This window comes from Orycteropus afer, unplaced genomic scaffold (genome assembly GCF_000298275.1).
Source record: "Orycteropus afer afer isolate SDZICR_OR568_19922 unplaced genomic scaffold, OryAfe1.0 scaffold00139, whole genome shotgun sequence".
NCBI classification, from domain to species: domain Eukaryota; kingdom Metazoa; phylum Chordata; class Mammalia; order Tubulidentata; family Orycteropodidae; genus Orycteropus; species Orycteropus afer.
The window spans coordinates 442,852-450,150 of NW_006921726.1; positions in this window are offsets into that span (position 1 = coordinate 442,852).

Below are 7,299 nucleotides of genomic sequence, written 5' to 3' on the forward strand. Positions count from 1 at the left end.
AGGGGTCGCTATGAGTCGGGTCTGACTCGAGGGCACATAACAACAACAACAACAACAGACTTGAGTATGTCTTTAATGGTCCAAGGGTCCTGGAAATGCATTGGATTGGTCTCTGCTTTTTCCCGAGAGAGTTAAATGCAGCTTCCAAATTAAACCAAAGCAAACCCACTGCCATTGAGTCAATTCAGACTCATAGTGACCCCCATTGGGGTTTCCAAGGGGTACATCTTTATGGAAATAGATTGCCCCATCTTCCTTCAGCGGAGCAACTAGCGGGTTTGAACCACCAACCTTCTGGTTAGCAGTCAAATAAATGCCTTAGACACTGCACCATCAGATATTATCAAACCAAACCTAATTCACTGCCATCAAGTCAATTCCGACTCATAGCGACCCTCCCCCTTGGGTTTCCGAGGCGGTATCTCTAAGGAATTAGATTGTCCAGTCTTCCTTCCGAGGAGTGGCTGGTGGGTTTGAACCTCCAGCCTTCTGGTTAGCAGTCAAAATGCTTTGGGCACTACGCCACCAGACATTGGAACCCTGTATTTCAGTTATCAGTTCAGTACTACAGCTGGTCCACAAGGTGGCAGCAAAACGCTTAATATTAACTTATTCCTGCAGACCTGGCGCTTTGGTCTGAGACATTTCTTACCACGTTTCTTTAGGTGTCAGTAGTTTGCAATTGGCTGGTAACCTAAAGTTTGGTTCTTTCCAGCCACCCAATGATACCGTTGGAGAAAGGCCTGATGATGTGCTTCCTTAAGGATTATAGCCATTAAAACTCTATGGAGCAGTTCTACTCTGTAACACATGGGGCCCCCTTGCGTTGGAGTCAGTTAGAAGGCATTGCTTTTTGCATGCCAGTTAGAGAATCCAGACCCCCAACTTCCTTCAGTGGGTATGTCAGCATGAGCTAAATGTACTAAGGTGCTCTTTCTATGTTATTTCTATGATTGTTGGTGCCAAGTTTTGGCTGCTATATTGATTTCAGTAAGGGCTCAGATCATAAATTCTAGCATTCTTTCAAGTTACAGGTTGTTCCAAACTAAACTGGAAGCATACTGACTATAACTTGGGTTTGTTGAACAAATGGATGAATGAATTATTAGAATAAACAGACAAATGCCAGGCATCACCTAGCTTAGAAAAAGGCTTTAAATTGCCACATACATGAAAGCTCCAGTTATCGACCAACCTTCTTGGTTGCAAACAAGTATCAACTCTGGCTATCTTAAACAAAAAAAGGAATTTATTGAAATAATATGGGAGTAAATCATAGAATCATGAGGAAGGGTACAAAAACAGGCTCAGCAAATGAAGGAAGTCTTTGAGGGACAAGAAGGAGGAAGTACAACCCCCACCTTTTAGCATGACCCTGTCATTAGACACCTCCACAGCTGTGGTGAAATTAATCCTAATTTGGACCATTCCCTCACCTTTGCATCATTCATTTCAGATTTCTGGGTGGATTGATCCTTTGACAGAATTTAAATCATATTCCAGAGCCCAGCTGCCAAGTGGTAAGAAGAGGAATGATGCAGCATTCCCAGTGGGAGATAAAGCCCTGGGTCCCATCACATCACAAGCAGTGAGTCAGATTCCTCCAGCATGCTGGATGGGTTTCATAGAAGTGCCTTAAGGACCTTGCCAGCCACTTGCTCTGGGCCAGTAATGCATAGTTCTGGCCACCAGCCTTTTCTTGTTACAGTCTTTTTACACTGTTCATTTCTTCTTCTTGACTGCTGTGGAATAGTCATGAAGCCAGCAGATATTCTTGATTTTTTTTTCCTTTTTATTGTGATTTGGGCGAAAGCTTACATAGCAAATTGGTTTCCCATTCAACAATTCATACACATTTTGATTCATGACATTGATTGCAATCTCCACAGTGTGACAGCACTTTTCCCATTTTTTCCCCGTGTTTACCATGTCCATTCATCTTTCTTTTCTGTCCCTTCCTGCCCTTTGAGCTTTATGCCTGGGCAAATGCTGCCCTTTGCTCTATATGGTTGGTTATTCTAAGGAATGTGTACATCACTGGCATTATCGTTCACTTTATAAGCCTGTATATTGTTTACCAGAAAGTTGAGCCATGGGGGTGAGTTCAGTTCTAGGCCGGAAGTGTGTCTAAGGGCAATAGTCTCTAGGGTTCCACCAGTCTATATTAGACTAGTAAACCTGGTCCTTTTTGTTTTATGATTTTGAGTTTTTTTCCACATTTTTCTGCCTCTTTATCCAGGACTTCCTATTGTGATCCCTTTCAGAGTGGTTAGTAGCGGTAGCTGGCCACCTCTAGTTCTTGTGGTCTCAGGGTCATGGAGGCTAGAATTTGCATGGTCCATTAGTCCTTTTGACTAATTGTTTTCATATGCCTTTGCTTTTCTTCACTCTTCTTTGCTCCAGACAGGGAGAGATGAATAGCCGTACCTTAGATGGCTGCTCACAAGCTTTTAAGGCTCCAGTCTGTACTCACCGAAGTAGAATGTAAAACATTGCCTTTGTAGATTATGTTATTTGGCTTGAGTTTTAAATGGAAATGCTTCTAATATTTCACCATGAAGAATTATGGATACTGAAATTTGTGGTAGATAAATTATCTATCTGGTTTAGGAATTTTTGTTGCATTCCTAGCTAACAGTTTTTTTAAAAAACAGAAATTGGTATTGGATGTTATCAAGTAATTTTTGGGCACAAAGTTTTCTTCCTTTAATGTGTAATACAGAAAATTACATTAATAGATTTTCTAATGTTGACCCATTCATGCACTTCTGAGATTAATTCATGCAACAATTCATTCATTTGGCAGATATTTATTGAGGGCCTACAAAGTACAAGCAGTGTTCTTAGCACTGAGGATGAAAAAAACCTGAAATGAATGGAAGAGCAGTGAACAACACCGAAATAGAGTTGCCTACCTGTAGGGAGGATACATTTTAATTGAGGGGAGTTGGACAATTAAAAATAAAAAAGTAAGATACAAAGTATGGTAAAGAATGATACGTGGTATGGAGAAAAATAAAGCTAGGAAGGAGGTTAGGAAGAGTTGTGTGTGTGTGTGTGTGTGTGTGTATTTATAATATGGTGTGCAGGAAGTGACATATACAAAGAGGCCAGAAGGAGGTGAAGGAGTGAGCCATGCTGCTATCTGGAGGAACATTCCAAGCAGTTGTTTTTGTTGTTGTTAGGTGCCTTCAAGTTGGCTCTGACTCATAGCAACCCAATGTACAACAGAACAAAACACTACCTGCTCCTCTGCCATCCTCACAAACCTTGCTATACCTGAACCCATCATTGCAGCCACTGTGTCTATCCATCTCGTTGAGGGCCTTCTCCTTTTTCACTGACCATCCACTTTATCAGGCATGATATCCTGCTCCAGGGAATGGTGCCTTTTGACAACGCAACCAAAGTAGGTGAGACAAAGTCTGGCCATTCTCACTTCCAAGGAGCATTCTGGCTGCACTTCTGCTGGCAGTCCACAGTACTTTCAGTATTCCTTGCCAACACAGCAACTCAAAAGCATCAGCTCTTCTTCATTCTTCCTTATTCATTGTCCAGCTTTTACATGCATATGAGGCAATTGAAAACATCATGTCTTGGGTTACACGCACCTTAGTCTTCAAAGAGACATCTTTGCTCTTCAGCACTTGAAAGAGGTCTTTCGCAGCAGATTTGCCCAATAAAATACATCATCTGATGTCTTCACTGCTGCTTCCATTGGTGTTGATTGTGGAGCCAAGCAATATGAAATTTTTAACAACTTTGATCTTTTTCTCCATTTATTGTGATACTGCTTATTGGTCCAGTTGTGAGGATTTTTGTTTTCTTTAGTTTGAGGTATAATCGATACTGCAGGCTATAGTCTTTAATCTTCATCAGTAAGTGTTTCAAGTCATCTTCACTTTCAGCAAGCAAGGTTGTGTCAAGTGCATATCACAGATTGTTAATGCGTCTTCCTCCAATCCTGATGCCATGTTCTTCTTCATATAGTACAGCTTCTCATATTATTTGCTTAGCATACAGATTGCATAAGTACAGTGAAAGGATGCAACCCTGACACACTTCTTTCCTGTGTGGAGAATGACATATTGAAGAGGAATGGCGTGGCATTCATCATCACAAAGAATGTTTCAAAATCTATCCTGAAGTACAATCCTGTCAGTGATAGGATAATATACATATGCCTACATGGAAGTTAATATTACTATTATTTAAATTTATGCACCAACCACCAAAGCCAAAGAAGAGGAAATTGAAGATCTTTACCAACCTCTGCAGTCTGAAATTGACCAAATATGTAATCAAGATGTGTTATCACTGGTTACTGGAATGCACAGAATCACCAGTAGTTGGAAAATATGGCCTGGCAAGGGAACAGCAAATGCAAACGTTCTGAGGAAGAAGCAAACTCTGGGTTGTTGAGGGACAGAAAGGAATTTGTATGGCTAGAGTGGAATGAGCAAGGAGGAAGAAGTTAGAGATGAAAATAGACAGACAGATCATGTAAAGTATTGTAGGCCATTGGAAAGACTCTTTTAATCTGAATGAGATTAAAATGGGAATCCCTGAGGGGTTGACCACAGGTGTTACATGATCTGACTTATGTTTTAAAATGATTACTACTCTGTGAAAACTATGTTGTAGATGAACAAGAAAAGAATTGAGCAGTCTGTGAGGAGGAGTAGAAATAAATCTGGTGAGAGAAGAAGATGGCTTAGACCAGAGAGGTAACAGAGGCAATGGTGAGAATTAACCATATTTGTAATAGGACAACAGGATTTGCAGGCAGGTTGGATATGGTGTGTGAAAGAGAAGAGTTAAGGAGGATTTCAAATTTTTGCCTGCAAGATAAATTTTACATTAAATACGATGAGAGAGATTAGAGGAAGTACAAGTGAGAAAAGTAGGAGTTTAGTTTTGAGCATGTTGCATTTGAAATACTAATCACTACAATTGGAAACATGAGTATGGAGATCAGAGAACTGGTCCACAAAGAGATGAAAATTCAAGAGTCATCAGTACATGTTGCTGTTGTCATTAGCTGCTACGAGTCAACTCTGACTCATAGCAACCTTGTATGCAACTAAATGAAACATTGGGTGGTCCTAGTCATCCTCACAATTATTAGCATATTCAAGTCCATCATGCAGCTATTGTGCCAATCCATCTCACCAAGAATCTCCCAAGCTCTCACTGGCACTCTTCTTCACCAAACATGATGTCCTCCTCTAGCAGATGATGTATACTAAGCAAATAAGTCAAACAATATTCTGTTGTGATTCACAAGGCTTTCATTGGCTGATTTTCAAGTGTAGACTGCCAGGCCTTTTTTCCTAGTCTGTCTTAGTCTGTCTAGAAGTTGAACTGCCAACCTTCTGATTATAGCCAAGCACGTTAACTGTTTTCATCACCTATGGACTTAATGATCATGAATTTAGAACTGAGACCAGTCAGCAAAGTTGTGTGTTTTTCTCAAGGCATGCTCAGCTCAATGGGTGCAAGCTCAGGTTTGCCAAAGGTTCTTTATGTTATTGATCATTTCTCAGAACCATATTTTGTTTCATTAACTACATTGTTTTAGTCCCCTTTAATTTCTCCTTTTATCTTTATTAATCATTTCCTTCCACTTACAATATATTCTCTTAGACTCTAGAGTTGAAAATTTTCTTCCTTTAATTTTTAGTTTTTCTTTTCTGTTTTCAAATAATTCCCGTAAGATGATAAAAATTTCCTCTGAATAGCTGTTTGGCATCATCTCATAGGTTTTGATAGATAATTCTCATGTTGAAATTTTTTTTACAGAGTTTGTAGTTTTATCTTTTGTTTGCTCTTTCCATGAATAATTTATAGTGGCACACTGTTGTTAAATTCTAATTGTACTGCATTTTGGTTAATGAGTATGGTTTTTGTGATTGTTGCTTTTGGAATTTTTTTGGAGAGTTTTCTTTGTGGTGTAATATTTATGAATGGAATATGTTCCATAGTAGAATTCATGCAGGTATTTCTAATCAATTTAGCATTAAAAGTGTAGTAGTGAAATATAAAAAGAACAAAATGTAATTACAGAACCAAACCCAAAGATGTCAATCATATCTCAAAAAATCAGAAATAGGCAGAAACACAAAGTGAGGAGCTTGTCTGAAGCTTTTGGGCTACTGGACTCTGGGTCTGGCATCTGGTTGAGAAGATCGGAAGTTTGACTCTGTGGGTAATGAGAACTAAAAGTGGTGGGGGACTAAAGTTTGAGGTAGGATTCTTGGCTTCTGAGAGTAGGTTAAGAAAAGCCACTGTTGATCCTTGCTTCCAGCTAAAACTTATGTGATATAGCATGTTCAAAGAGGTAGGAGGACACAGGAACCAAGCTAAGTCAACCTCTGATTTAATGACTGGATCTGCAATACTTTTAGTATACCAAAAGACAGGGGCCCTGAGCTACTCCATCTAATACCTGGTTCTAGGCTGGAGATCCAGAGGGTCAGTGGAGGAAACTGTGGAACTGCTGGACAGAGAGGGAACAAAGCTACCCAGTCAAAAGAAACCTGCAGAAAGAAATTCCAAACTCAACAGTCAAAAAATAAGTACACCATAAATAAGTTGTCCAGGCCTCCTGGTTTTCTGGAGATAATCACAGTTTACACTGCTAGCCTCAGCATTATAGTAATAGGATCCTCTTTCACTTTCATAATATCCTGGTTTGGATGATAAAGCTCATGGTCATCTAACATAAGTAAAATTAAAATAATAGAACAGTCTGAAAAAATAATTGAAATGGACTTCAGATTGAGACATGGTGATGGAGTTGGGATTTCCCACTCTTCTTTCAGAAATTACCCACAAGTACAAGGAAACCAAAATCTCAGGGAAGAAACTAGTCTACAGAGCTATTAGACTACACAAACAACAGCTTCATTTACTCTGAGATCAAAACTAGATGGTACCTAGCTATCACTACCAACAATCCTGATCAGGGCCACAATAGATCGACTCTGATAAAGTGAGAAAAAACACAGAACAGAACTCAAATTCTTAAATAAATCCAGACTTACTGAACCAGTTAAGACTAAAGTAGTCCCTGAGACTATTGCCCTGAGATATTCTTTAACTTTGAACTGAAATTTTCCCATGAGATCACCTTTAGTGAAATAATAGATTGGCTAACAAAAAGGAGGGGTATTATCTGTGAGTACAGTAGCCCAGAGTAGCAGGCCAGAAGAGCAGGAGAAAGGGGATAAAAGCCAGGAACCCGGACAGAAGAGCAGTCAGCCCCAGAGTTACAGGTGAGGAGAGACAACTCAGGGA